The following is a 15,959-nucleotide window of genomic DNA, read 5'->3' on the forward strand; positions in this document are numbered from 1 at the left end:
CCTCGTCTCTTCTCCTCTTATTCCAGCTTTAGAGCTCWGTAGAAACCCAACTGAAGCATATGTAAAGCATATTGAGAAATATCATGATGAGCCATGCCTCTTTCACTTCCCAGAAAGGAGCCTTTAATATTTGTTTGTTTGTAAATCAAAAATGTGCCCTGTGTGTTGACGCTGGCTGCCTCTGTCCAGGCCAGAGGTTAGAGGTCGCAGATGAAGCTGGGGAGCTGCGAGGTTGTGTCCCAAAAGTTGTGAAACCTTTTTTCCTTTCTTCCACGACCTCTGATCTTCCTTCATATCTTCCCTTATGTCATATCCCCTCCTGAGTTGTGTACTACGAAGCAAGCTAGATCTACTCAGGCTTTTTATAAACGCTAGCCAGCTTCAGTTAGCTTCACATTCCAGATCAGGCTTTTATAAAGCTAGCCAACTTCAGTTAGCTTCACATTCCAGATCAGGCTTATATGAAGCCAGCCAACTTCAGTTAGCTTCACATTCCAGATCAGGCTCGTACTACTACGGTGGATGTTGCTCGTCCGCCTGCCGCTAACTCTAGCAGGCTGGTTACTGCGCGTACATGTCGCACATGGCTTGTCGAATGCCAAACTCTTCATTGAGACAACGCTGAAACATCAACCTATGGGCGAGTCAGTGCCACATTTGAATTTGTGCCGAAATCGAAATGAAAWAGTTATCTTGCAAATTCAGCAGGCTATGGTGTGAAATAGGCTTTTAGAAGTGCCATCTTTATTTTATTACTTATCGTTAATGCTACTTTTGTTGTGCTCATCAATGCACYAGCACCTTCTATCTGTAGAACAGCTTGTTGCATTGTGGCCATAGACATATAATCCATAGCAGGGTTTTGGAACCTCTAAACCTGGCAATTTGACTGTTACACTGATGGTAACCTAACATAGCAGGCATAAAAGAAACACTTGAAACTAGATCCCCTACATACTGGTCTAGACAAGAAGAAAATAAGCTGTCGGGGGAGGTCCTTTTCTGCACTGTTCAACCAATCCAGTAAATGTGGAGGAGGAGTTAAGATGGGTTGCTGTGCTGCTAATAATGTCTGAAAGCGGAAGTCGCGCCACAGGCTCTCTTTCCATTTCCCCTGAAAACCAGATCATCCAGCTGTTGGGGACTCYACAGAGGCTACATACACTAGCAACGGCTGCCAGTCTTCACTTGAATGTGAACTGCCATCTATGGATTATGTGTATGGTTGGTTGCCTTTCGCAAATTTCAAAATACAATTGCACAAAAAAAACATACCGTTTGGAAAGCAAGTACTGTCATTACTAAATGTGTCATGTGATAGGTGTTAAAAATATATATATTTACACACAAAAAACATTTTATTAATATAATATTTAACCAATCGTCTTCCTCAAATGAAGGGGATAATGACACAATCTTTGCGAGAGGGAGGGTATCTGATTTCATTGGTCCTCATGGCTCAGACACTTCATTCAGGATAAATGGAGTTAGCCCTGAGTTAGCCTTCAGGTTAGACACAGCTTGAGTCCAGTCTCTTTGCTACAGGAAGTAATCCTTCTACTGAGGTTCACAATGAGACAGGGAGCCATTTCCACTTCCCCCCTCACTTCCTGTCTGCCTGTATACCTTCCAGACCATTCCATCAGTGGAATCTTTAGACCACCCTTTTCCCCCCCTTTCATCCGCTCTTCTACCCTCTTTCCTCCCCCCTCATTTCCCCTGTTCTCCTACCCTCTGCCTCCACTCCCTGTTCCTTTCATCCTCTCTCCTATTTCCTCCCCCCTCCTTTCCCCTGTTCTCCTACCCTCTGCCTCCACTCCCTGTTCCTATCCTCCTCTTTCCCTACCTCTCCTTTCCCCTGTTCTCCAACCCCATGCCTCCCCTCACCTCTTAACGTTACTTCCTTCTCCTCCCCATTATATTTCACAAGGGCTGTGCTTGAAAGTAATTTTGTATGTATAATATTTATCAAACCTGTAATGTAATATGTGTTTTAACATGATTGAATATTTTTTTTTTTATATTTCAGTGACCATGCAATGTTAAAAAAGTTGTCAAATGCCAGGCATTGTGTAAACAATATAAACTGAGAATAAAATCATGTTACAATCCTGACCGCCATCCTGTCTTTTACAATATTGGAGTCAGAAAGATATGTTCTAATTCAACTTCTATGGTTGGATTTTTTAAAGTAATTATTAGTGAGTATGTGTGTGTCTCTACTTTTTACTCCACACCGAACACCCTTCAGTTTAAGGCCCAACCTGTCCAGTCTTACTTTACCTACTCTAACAACCCTAATCTCTCATGGACAGATGCACATAACATAAACGGCAGTAGCATCTGGCGACAGAGTGGGATGCAAAGACCATACAGATRTTTTTGACACTGATCATTTGGACAAATCACAATTTCGCAGGTGCTCGCATCTTGGGACATTTGGCCCACAGACTTGCGCGAAACTCYCTGTCAGTTTCCGTTTAGAGTGGGGGAGGACATTGAACATTATCCAACACGTTTCCTTCCAGAATTTAAACAAGCATCTGATGCAATTACACAAGATTTTAGTTCTGGGTGGCCGAGATTAAACAAGCTCCAAAAGCATCTGTACGCCAGAGCTAAATGATACAATGACTATGAGGTTAAAGTGCAGCGTTAGAGGCAGGCGGACGAGGAATATCCACCGTCGTAGTACGAGCCTGATATGGAATGTGAGGCTAACTGAAGTTGGCTAGCTTCATAAAAGCCTGAGGTAGATAGATCTAGCTTACTTCATAGTATACAACTCAGGAGGGGATATGATATAAAGGACACAACCTATCAAATTCCCCAAAAAATGCTAACTTCTCACCATTACATTAACAGGGGAGGTTAGCATTTTATATCATACCTCCAAGACATGCTAACCTCTCACCATTACAATAACAGGGGAGGTATTAGCATTTTATATCATACCTCCAAGACATGCTAACCTCTCACCATTACAATAACAGGGAGGTTAGCATTTTATTTATACCCCAAGACATGCTACCTCTCACCATTACAATAACAGGGGAGGTTAGCATTTATACCCCAAGACATGCTGACCTCTCACCATTACATATAACAGGGAGGTTGCATTTTATACCCCAAGACATGCTGACCTCTCTCACATTACATTAACAGGGGAGTTAGCATTTTATATCGTACCCCAATAGCCTGCTGACCTCTCACCATTACAATAACCAGGGGAGGTTAGCATTTAATATCATACCCCCAAGACATGCTGAACTCACCATTACAATAACAGGGGAGGTTAGCATTTTATATCATACCTCCAAGACATGCTGACCTCTCACCATTACAATAACAGGGGAGATTAGCATTTTTTGAGAGGTTTATTTATGCCAAWTTTTMTGCAGTTTTACTTTAGTGCTTTATTGCAAACAGGATGCATGTTTTTGAATATTTGTATTCTGTAAAGGCTTCCTTCTTTTCACTCTGTAATTTGGGCTGGTATTGTGGAGTAACTACAATGTTGTTGATCCATCCTCAGTTTTCTCCTATCACAGCCATTAAACATTTATAAAGCCACCATTGGCCTCATGGTGAAATTTTCTGTAACTTTCTCACTCATCATTGTTCACGATTAATTCAGGATGATCTGTAATCATGGTAGCGTCCACATTATTGTTGAAGTGTTTTGAAACCCTTCTGATTTACAATAAAAGTGACTCCAAAATGACAATACATTATTTACCATAAATTTCTATTGGGCACAAAATAATCTGACACAACCAAAACAAAACAGCAAATGCATCCAAGTTTGTAGAGTCACAAGCTTGATGTAATCATTGTGTGCTTGGAATATGGGACAAAATACTACACTTTTGACTACTTTAATACACATGTGATGTTGTCCCAATACTTTTGGTCTCCTAAAATGAATGCTATGTACAAAAGATTACTGTAATTTCTAAACGGGTCACCTGATATGGATGAAAATACCCTCAAATTAAAGCTGGCAGTCTGCACTTTAACCTCAGTCATTGTATCAAAGCGCTGGAGTACCGAGATCCAAAACAAATACATTGTCACTGTTCCAATACWTTTGGAGCTCACTATACGTCAACCACAGACCAGGGGTCGTATGTAGCAAGATTTTCAGAGTAGGAGTGCTGATTTAGGATCAGTTTTGCTTGGGGATCTGTAGTTTGACTGTGTAACCAACCCAGGCCAATCCTGCTACCTGCATCCTCTCTCCCTGCTGTGCCTCCTCTTCCTATAGCCAGTCTGATTTGAAAGTCAAATCAACCCTCAGTATTTCCCTCCACCTCTTACAGGTTCAATCATAATGCTTCTTTGTCCCAGGCAACCGTATGCTGAGTCACCCTCGTTTCTGTAACACACTCACTCACGCACACTGTTACTGCGCTGGTGACATTCACAAGTGTACACATACTCACGCAAACAAACCGTGGTTAAAGGGGCATTGACTGTGGGCGACAGCAGGCAACTGTTTGAGTAAATCAAATCAAATTTTATTTGTCACATACACATGGGTTAGCAGATGTTAATGCGAGTGAAGCGAAATGCTTGTGCTTCTAGTTCCGACCATGCAGTAATATCAAAACAAGTAATCTAACCTAACAARTTCACAACGACTACCTTATACACACAAGTGTAGAGGAATGAAATAAGAATATGTACATAAAAAATATATGGATGGCCGAACGGCATAGGCAAGARGCAGTAGATGGTATAGAGCACAGTATATACACATATGAGATGAGTAATGTAGGGTATGTAAACATTATATAAAGTGGCATAGAATAATCCATGAGATGGCGTATCCCGCTCTCTAACCCCCGACCGACACACAGTAATAACACACTCATACTACACCATTCAAACAGTACATATAATCATAGCATACAGTACAAAATGGTCCCATAATATGACTGAGATACTGGGCCTTCAGAAAGTATTCATACCACTTGACTTATTCCACATTTTGTTGTGTTACAGCCTGAATTCAGAATGGATTCATTTTTTCTCTCTCATCCATCTACAAACAATAACCCACAATGGCAAAGTGAAAAGATGTTCATAGAAGTTTTTGCTAATTTGACAAATTTATTCAGAAATATCTAATATACATAAGTATTCACACCCGAGTCAACACGTTAAGAATCACCTTTGGCAGCGATTACAGCTGTGAGTCTTTCTGGGTAAGTCTAAGAGTTTTGCACACCTGGATTGTGCAATATTTAAACATTATTATTTAAAAAGTTCTTCATGSTCTGTCAAGTTTGTTGTTGATCATTGCTAGACAGCCTTTTTCAAGTCTTGACATTGATTTAAGACGATTTAAGTCACTGTAACTAGGCCACTCAGGAACATACAATGTCGTCTTGGTAAGCAACTCTAGTGTATATTTGGCCTTGTGTTTTAGGTTATTCTCCTGCTGAAAGGTGAATGTGTCTCCTATTGTCTGTTGGAAAGCAGACTGAACCAGGTTTTCCTCTAGGATTTTACCTGTGCTTAGCGTTATTCCGTTTCTTTTGATCCTGAAAAACCCCCTAGTCCTTGCCGATGACAAGCATACCCGTAACATGATGCAGCCACCACCATGCTTGAAAATATGAAGCGTGTTACTCAGCAATGTGTTGGATTTGCCCCAAACAAAACGGGGCAAACAGGATGCATGTTTTGGAATATTTGTATTATGTACAGGCTTCCTTCTTTTCACTCTGTCAATTAGGTTAGTATTGTGGAGTAACTACAATGTTTTTGACCCATKCTCAGTTCTCTTATCACAGCCATTACACTCTCCGTTTAAAAAAGTCACCATTGGCCTCATGGTGAAATCCCTGATCGTTGTCCTTCCTRTCCGGCAACTGAGTTAGGAAGGACGCCCGTATCTTTGTAGTGACTGGGTGTAATGATACACCATCCAAAGTGTAATTAATAACTTCACCATGCTCAAAGGGATATTCAGTCTCATTTTTACCCATCTACCAATATGTGCCCTTCTTTGCGAGGCATTGAAAAACCTCCCTGGTCTTTATGGTTGAATCTGTGTTTGAAATTCACTGCTTGACTGAGGGACCGATAATTGTATGCGTGGGGTACAGAGATGAGGTAGCCATTCAAAATCATACATATTGCACACAGTGCGAGTCCATGCAACTTTTACTCCTGAACTTATTACTTGCCATAACAAAGGGGTTGAATATTAATTGACTCGACATTGCAGCTTTTAATATTTTTTTTTTTTGTAAACATTTCAGAAAACATAATTCCACTTTAACATTATGGAGTATTGTGTAGGCCAGTGACACAAAATATACATTTTATCCATTTAAAATGAAGGCTGTAACACAACAAAATGTGGAAAAGGGAAAGGGGTGTGAATACTTTCTGAAAGCACTGTATGTGGTGGTCCCAACTAGCTATCTTTATATAAATGCATTAAGTRGCTCTGGCTAAGAGCATCTGCTAAATGACTAAAATGTTAAAGTACAGAGGTTGTGCTTTGAGTTCTCTAGATCTCGAAATCAGTGTTTCCTCAACATCTTTCTGATTGGGGACTCACACCTGTCGAGATAATCAGTGACATAGCTACCAGTCATCTTCATTGAAAGGAGAAAGCGACTTAACAGCCAGCAACCAGAGATCGGCACGACCGCCAATCGGGAGACGGCAGCTCTTGCTAGCAAGCTTTGACGTCGCCGTATAAAACTGCCATCGTGCGTTTGAAGGATACGCCAACCAGGATAGATCTCAACATCTTCATCACTGATTATCTCGGCAAGTGTGAGTCTAGAGTCAGAACTTCATCCAGGGCTGCTGACACTGACAGCCTTTTCATATGAAACCATCTGAGGCAGAGGCATTMTTTTGGTAGAGATGAACTGCTAATCCAATGTATACACGGGACGGGCCCCAAATGGCACCCTATTCCCTACATAGCATTCCACACGCAGTAGCAAACATAGTTAACAGCACGAAAGCACGATATGTTACTAGTGCGAGATGGACAAAATGGGAGTTAACGTTAAATGGGGAAAATCTACAATTCCATAAAATGTGTGCGTCTTTAATGCCGTTGCCTAGCCTCTGTGTCAGCCCAGGGGGCGGAGTTATATGCATTAGCTGAGGACTGTAGGTTGTCGGAAGGGGAGAATCGGTGTACATGGTTACATTCTCAATATGCATTTGGGCTAGTGCATGATTTCGGTACATTGTGGTCCCAACGGGGCATGTTAACAGAGAATGGAACACCAATAAAAAAAAATGGACAGGAGGTAGAGGCATTATTAGAAGCGTGTCAACTACCCAGTAAATTAGCAGTGGTGAAATGTGAAGCTCATACTAGTCGTACAGATAAAATAGCCGTTTCTCTGCTCGGCGATTCCCTAAGGCTAAGGTGGCAGCCTTAGTAAGAGAAGGTGTTAAGGAAACACATGTAAATATTGTTAATACCAGGGCTGGGATTCTAAGTCCAAAAGAGTTACAGCAGCAAACTAACAATAAATAATTGTGGGAGTGGTTAGAACAGGGGTGCCAAGTAGACACTGAAGGTTGTGGTATAATACTACCACTGACCTGTAGTACCAAGCTGGATACATAGTAGACACTGAAGGGTTGTGTTATAACCCTACCACTGACCTGTAGTACCAAGCTGGATACATAGTAGACACTGAAGGGTTGTGTTATAACCCTACCACTGACCTGTAGTACCAAGCTGGATACATAGTAGACACTGAAGGGTTGTGGTATAACCCTACCACTGGAAGACCTGTAGCACCAAGTGGGATACATGTTACTCTCTCTGAAATGTATCACGGACCAATACATCAATTGACTGTGAACATGTATTCTCAGTTCAGGACGAAGTGGTGGGCAAAGAGGGGTTAAAAGATGTGATATGTGCCTAACACAATACTGCACCTACAATGCCTACTCCTGCCCGATGGACCATTTACATCATTACAGATAGACTTTATAGGGCCACCCCCTCGAAGCAGGGGAAAGACTCATGCATTGGTGGTGGTGGACAGATTCTCCAGATGGACAGAATTATTTGCAACTTCCTCAGCTTCAGCGAACTTTGTAGCACAAACTTTGTTAAGGGAAGTGATGCCGAGATGGGGATTATTCCGGACATTAGATTCTGATCAAGGGACGCATTTCAACTCCCAAGTGCTACAGGCTTTGGGAATTGCCCATGCTTTCATTGTTCATATAGGCTGCAAGCGGCAGGGATTACAGAGCGTCAGAATACTTGATTAAGGAGAAATTGGCCAAGACGTTAAGCGCCGAAGGAAAAGACTGGGTTAAGAATTTACCCATGGTACCTATGTCAATGAGTGCGTCAACTAATGCCACCACAGGACTCACACCACATGAAGTGGTAACTGGGAGACCGATGAGTCACAGGTGCTGTTATTCACGTCACAAATTWGTGATTTGGGAAAAATGGGAGAATCTGTCCCATTGTCAGAAAATGACCAATGCGTTGCAGTGTGTATATTCCCAGGTGAATGCAGCTCAGGGCGAGCAGGCACCAGGAGATAACCGAGGGCACGGGCTGAATCCTGGAGACAGAGTGTACATCAAAATCACCAGGCAGGGGTGTTGGGACGGCGTTGGTCTGGACAACACAGTACTCCTTACAGCACCTGCAGCGGTAAAGACCACAGCCTCTCCTCGGTGGGTTCACACTTCTCACGTGAAACGAGATCCAGCTGCATAATGGGTGAGCTGGAAGCCGCCATGACAGAGGAAGAGGAGCTAAAGAGAGAGAGGAAGAGTAGATTCCACTGTAGACAAGCCATTGGGTTGGGGAGCTACTTTAACAGCCATAGTGTCGGTTGCTTTAATGTTTACTGAACCATGAAAAAGGATAGATTGACTATTAGCATAGAATGGGTTGCCAAATAAGACAAGAGAATGCATTCGGGTAGAGTCAGTACTAAWGCTACAGATACTAGACAGGTCACTAATCACAATGGTATGGTGATCTGGGTGGAGCTACTTGATAACWAGACTAGTAKATTGGACGTAGGTTGTTCTGAACAAGGTGTGGTTTTATTACAGACAGGAGTGTGGAAGGAACGTAATAATACTGAGAGTCCAAAGAACCAAACTAGATTCTCTCTGTTGCCACAGATAGAAGTAAATGTGCCAGGGTTCTAGATCAGCTGAAGCTCAGTAGATAACTTTCAGATGAATGCTACCAGAACATTTCAGGAGGCTGATAGCGTGGACACAACCATTGCTGACGATAGAGCAGTAGTGTGGGGGAAATGCCATCTCGTAAAAGGAGGTTTTATTCACCAGTAATGCTCTTTAGTACAGCAACTAAAGGAGTGAAGAGGTCAGGGAAAGTTTCAMACACCAGTAGACCACGAACCTGGGGAAAGATAGCTTGTTGGGGTAATTATAKTCTYGACAACATCCTAATATGGGAACCAAACTACTCTTACTSTTAAGCGTCAGGGGGAAGAAGATGCAGATGAAGGCATACTTACAGACTAATTTAGGGCCTGAACTAGTGACAGAGACAGACATCCATCAGTATAGATGGTATGATGGGGACCCATAGCATTCTATGGAGTCCCAAAAACCAAGGGATTAACGTTACAGGGAATTGGGAAAGCAGAATTTAATATGACTGGGGCGGAGATTTGTGTGGCTAAGTGGGTGATGTATTGTTCCCCAGAAAATCCCACTCCTCTATGTATAGTGTTACAGGAGATAGCTCGTAGGAGAGGAAGGACAGCTAACTATGCACAATATAGAGACTACTATGGAGGTTAAATTGAATGTCACACATACCCAGATCATGGTGAAAGTAGCAGAGATAGTGTCTGAAACGACAACAGTCAACTTTCAGCGAGGAGTTTGTTAAAGAAGTTYCAATGCTTGAAAGAATAGCCACAGATCCCTGTATACAGGAGGCCACATCACAGGAAGGGAAGTTCGCTGATGTATCACATCTTCTGCAGAGTTTGATTAAGAAACATGTGGCTCTCCCCCATTCCTAACAGCCAGCTAACACTTGACACATCTCTCAGAAGATTGGGACCGAGTGATGGTAAACAGAAAGTGTCTGAAGGTGGCTGCTTATCAACCGTCAGACCCAAAAGGTTACACTGGAACGAGGCTGTTCACAAAGGAGTGGGGTGTAGATCGGCCTTGGGATGAGAGATGTGTATACATTATGGTTTACTGTGCTGCACTATTCTTTAAAAAAACAAAATATTTATTTAACCAGGTAGGCCAGTTGAGAACAAGTTCTCATTTACAACTGTGACCTGGCCAAGATAAAGCAAAGCAGCGTGACAAAAACAACAAGAGTTACAGACAAACGTAGTCAATAACACAATAGAAAATCTATGTACAGTGTTTGCAAATGTAGAAGACTAGGGACGTAAGGCAATAAATAGGCCATGGAGTCGAAATAATTACAATTTAGCATTAACACTGGAGTGATAGATGTGCAGATGATGATTTGCAAGTAGAGATACTGGGGTGCAAAAGAGCAAGAAGATAAATAACAATATGGGGATGAGGTAGTTGGGTGTGCTATTTACAGATGGGCTGTGTGCAGGTACAGTGATCAGTAAGCAGCTCTGACAGCTCATGCTTAAAGTTAGAGAYGGAGATATAAGATTCCAGCTTCAGTGATTTTTTCAGTTCGTTCCAGTCATTGGCAGCAGAGAACTGGAAAAGGAAGTGTTGGCTTWGAGGATGACCAGTGAAATATACCTGTTGGAGCGTGTGCTACGGGTGGGTGTTGCTATGGTGACCAGTGAGCTGAGATAAGGCGGAGGTWTACCGAGCAAATACTTATAGATAACCTGGAGCCAGTGGGGTTGGCGACGAATATGTAGCGAGGACCAGCCAACGAGAGCATACAGGTCGCAGTGGTGGGTAGTATACGGGGCTTTGGTGACAAAACGGWTGGCACTGATAGACTACATCCAATTTGCTGAGTAGAGTGTTTGAGGCTATTTTGTAAATGACATCGCCGAAGTCAAGGATCGGTAGGATAGTAATTTTTACGAGGGAATGTTTGGCAGCGTGAGTGGAGGCTAGTTGCGAAATAGGAAGCCGATTCTAGATTTAATTTTGGATTGGAGATGTTTAATGTGAGTCTGGAGGAGAGTTTACAGTCTAACCAGACACCTAGGTATTTGTAGTTGTCCACATATTCTAAGTCAAACCGTCCAGAGTAGTGATGCTAGCCGTGCGGGCGGGTGCGGGCAGCAAATCGGTTGAAGAGCATGCACTTAGTTTTACTAGCATTTAAAAGCAGTTGGAGGCCACGGAAGGAGTGTTGTTTGGCTATGAAGCTCGTTTGGAGGTTTGTTAACAGTCTCAAAGGGTCAGATGTATACAGAATGGTGTTGTCTGCGTAGAGGTGGATCTGAAAATCACCAGCAGCAAGAGCGACAGCATTGATAAATACAGAGAAAAGAGTCCGAGGCCCGAGAATTGAACCCTGTGGCACCCCCATAGAGACTGCCAGAGGTCCGGACAACAGGCCCTCCGGTTTGACACACTGAACTCTGAGAAGTAGTTGGTGAACCAGGCGAGGCAGTCATTTGTGAAACCAAGGCTCTTGAGTCTGCCGATAAGAATATGGTGATTGACAGGTCGAAAGCCTTGGCCAGGTCGATGAATACGGCTGCACAGTAATGTCTTTTTATCGATGGCGGTTATGATATCATTTAGGACCTTGAGTGTGGCTGAGGTGCACCCATGACCAGCTCGGAAACCAGATTGCATAGTGGAGAAGGTACGGTGGGATTCGAAATGGTTTGTGATCTGTTTGTTAACTTGGCATTCAAAGATTTTAGAAAGGCAGGGCAGGATGGATATAGGTCTGTAACAGTTTGGGTCGAGAGTGTCACACCCTTGAAGAGGGGATGACCGGCCAGCTTTCCAATCTTTGGGGATCTCAGACGATACGAAAGAGGTTGAACAGGCTAGTAAAAGGGGTTTGCAACAATTGTGGCGGATAATTTTAGAAAGAGAGGGTCCAGATTGTCTAGCCCAGCTGATTTGTAGAGATCCAGATTTGCAGCTCTTTCAGAACATCAGCTGTCTGGATTTGGGTGAAGGAGAAGCAGGGGGACTTAGGCATGTTGCTGCAGGGGGTGCAGAGCTGTTGGCCAGGGTAGGGGTAGCCAGGTGGAAAACATGGCCAGCRGTGGAAATTATCGATTATTGCAGATTTATCGGTGGTGACAGTGTTTCCTAGCCTCAGTGCAGTGGGCAGCTGGGAGGAGGGGCTCTTACTCTCCATGGACTTTACAGTGTCCCAGAACTTTTTGGAACTATTGTTACAGGACATACATTTCTGTTTGAAAAAGCTAGCCTTAGCTTTCCTAACTGACTGAGTATATTGGTTCCTGACTTCCCTGAAAAGATGCATATCGCGGGGGCTATTCGATGCTAATGCAGAATGCCACAGGATGTTTTTGTGCTGGTCAAGGGCAGTCAAGTCTGGAGTGAACCAAGGGCTATATATTTTCTTAGTTCTACATTTTTTGAATGGGGCATGCTTATTTAGGATAGTGAGGAAGGCACTTTAAAAGAGCAACCAGGCTGCCTCTACTGACGGGATGAGGTCAATATCCTTCCAGGATTTCCGGGCCAGGTCGATTAGAAAGGCCTGCTCGCTGAAGTGTTTTAGGGAGCGTTTGACAGTGATGAGGGGTGGTCGTTTGACCATTACGGACGCAGGCAATGAGGCAGTGATTGCTGAGATCCTGGTTGAAGACAGCAGAGGTGTATTTAGAGGGCAAGTTGATCAGGATGATATCTATGAGGGTGCCCATGTTGTACCAGGTAGGTTCCTTGATAATTTGTGTGAGATTGAGGGCATCTAGCTTAGATTGTAGGATGGCCGGGGTGTTAAGCATATCCCAGTTTAGGTGTCCTAAACATTACGAACTCTGAAGATAGATGGGGGGGGGGGGCAATCAATTCACATATGGTGTCCAGGGCACAGCTGGGGGCTGAAAGGGGTCTATAACAAGCGGCAACGGTGAGAGTTTTGTTTCTGGAAAGGTGGATTTTTAAAAGTAGAAGCTCGAWTTGTTTGGTCACAGACCTGGATAGTATGACAGAACTCTGCAGGCTCGCTCTGCAGTAGATTGCAACCCCGCCCCCTTTGGCAGTTCTATTATGTCGGAAAATGTTGTAGTTGTGGATGAAAATGTAAGGATTTTTAGTGGCCTTCCTAAGCCAGGATTCAGACACGGCTAGGACATCAGGGTTGGCGGAGTGTGCTAAAGCAGTGAATAAAAAACAAAGTTAGGGAGGAGGCTTCTGATGTTAACATGCATGAAACCAAGGCTTTACGGTTACAGAAGTCAACAAATGAGAACGCCTGGGGAATGGGATTGGTGCTGGAGGCTGCAGGGCCTGGGTTAACCTCTACATCACCAGAGGAACAGAGGAGGAGTAGGATAAGGGTACGGCTAAAGGCTATAAGAAGTGCGTTCGGAACAGAGCGTAAAAGGAGCAGATTTCTGGGCGTGGAAGATTCAAGGCATAACGTACAGACAATGGAATGGTAGGATGTGAGTACAGTGGAGGTAAACCTAGGCATTGAGTGACAATGAGAGGTTTTGTCTCTAGAGGCACCAGATAAGCCAGGTGAGGTCACTGCATGTGTGGGGGGTGAGACAAAAGGGCTATCTAAGGCATATTGGGCAGGGCTGGGGGCTCTACAGTCAAATAAGACAATAATCACTAACCAAAACAGCAATAGACAAGGCATATTGACATTAGGGAGAGGCATGTGTAGCCGAGTGATCATAGGGTCCAATGAGTAGCAATAGGTAAGTCAGGGAGCCGATTCAGTAGTCGCTACCACGCTAGGCGAGCTGGTGACACAGCTATTCAGACAACTAGCGGGCCGGGGCTAGCGGAATGGGCCGTCGGCGACGTCGCAACGGAAGAGCCTGTTGAAACCACCTCGGCRGATTACGTRGACAGACCAGTCGTGATGGAACGGCAGGGCTCCGTGTCGGCAGTAAAGGGTKCAGGCCAATTGGCAAMAGAGGTATTGCAGCCCAAGAATTTGCTGGTGGACCTCTCCGGTTAGACGGGAGATGGGCCGAGCTCGAGGCTAGCTCAAGGCTAACTGGTGCTTCTTTCTTGACAGAGACGTTAGCCAGGAGTAGCCACACGGATTGCAGTTGCGATGAGCCGGTGTAAAGGTTCAGAGCTTGCGGTAGGAATCCGGAGATATGGTAGAGAATAAGCAGTCCGATATGCTCTGGGTTGATATCTGTACCACATTGGGTGAGGTGGGATGCAGGAGAGTATATTCAGTCTGTAGATGGAAAGTGAGATTAAAATATATACGGGAAAAAAACTAGGAAAACTATATTTACACGGAACAAAACACACGTCTGACTGCTACGAAATCTTGTTTGTGGCACCTGACCAAACGACTGAACAGTAGTCCAGGTGCGACAAAACTAGGGCCTGTAGGACCTGCCATGTTAATGGTGCTGTCAATATGTTTTGACCATGACAGTTTACAATCCAGGGTTACTCCAAGCAGTTGTCACCTCAATTTGCTCAATTTCCACATTAATTATTACAAGATTTAGTTGAGGTTTAGGGTTTAGTGAAAGATTTGTCCAAAATACAATACTTTTAGAAATATTTAGGACCAACTCATTCCTTGCCACCCACTCTGAAACTAACTGCAACTCTTTGTTAAGCAAACACAGACGCATTGGCTTTACTCAGATGCCTAGACAGCTGCCCTGGGGAATTCCTGATTCTACCTGGATTATGTTGGAAGCGCTTCCATTAAAGAACACCCTCTGTTCTGTTGGACAGGTAACTCTTKATCCACAATATAGCAGGGGGTGTGAAGCCATAACACATCTGATGGACCTGGATATGGTCTGGATGGTGTATAGCAGCTTCCCACCAGAATGGGCTTGAGGCAGATGAACCTGTAGCCATATTACTTCAACAGTATTTAACATTATCCAGATACTGACTGTTATTACTTGGTGGTCTATAGCAGCTTCCCACCAGAATGGGCTTAAGTTGAGGCAGATGAACCTGTAGCCACATTACTTCAACAGTATTTAACATGAGCTCCTCTCTGATCTTTACAGGAATGTGGTTCTGAATATAAACAGCAACACCTCCACCATTGGCATTTCTATCTTTCTATAAATGTTATAACATTGTATTGCTACCACTGTATCAAAGGTATTTTCTAAGTGAGTTTCAGAGATAGTCAGAATATGAATGTCATCTATTACGTGCACATTTTTAATTTCAAGCTACATATGTTAACGTGGGCTATTTTGAGCACTTGTCTTCTGGGATGCTTACTTATTTGTATTGCTTTACTGGGAAGCTTAGCAGCAGTAGATATMCTCATGTTAGTGCAGGGTGAGCTGCACACGGTGAACATCCTCCTAGGGCACACCGACTCAGTGCTAACAGTATAACAGGCACATGATTACTGCATACAATAGCTGTAGGATCAGCAGAGSCATTCAGGACAGTTAGAGGGACATAAATTAGGTTACTTACATTGTGTCTCCCAACACCCCTGTGTACCTAACTTGAGCACAGGGAAGTATTATCCACAGGTACTGACTGTAGCAGAACACAGGTCATTGGGGATGTTGGTGGATAGGGAACCGGATATGAGTTGGGATAGGTAGGGAGCATCTATAAGGTTCAGTTGTAGACCTATCAGTAAACTGTGAAGATAATAGGAGACAGATTCCACAGCTATTCTCACAGAAGTCGCTGTAGCACTGTTGGGATATCATCTTCTGAGGGCAGTGTTAGTAGTAGCAGAGGTTACCTTGGTAACACTTGGGATATCATCTTCTGAGGGCAGTGTTAGTAGTAGCAGGGGTTACCTTGGTAACACTGTTGGGATATCATCTTGAGGGCAGTGTTAGTAGTAG

The sequence above is a fragment of the Salvelinus sp. IW2-2015 genome, linkage group LG23 (genome assembly GCF_002910315.2).
Source record: "Salvelinus sp. IW2-2015 linkage group LG23, ASM291031v2, whole genome shotgun sequence".
Lineage (NCBI taxonomy): Eukaryota > Metazoa > Chordata > Actinopteri > Salmoniformes > Salmonidae > Salvelinus > Salvelinus sp. IW2-2015.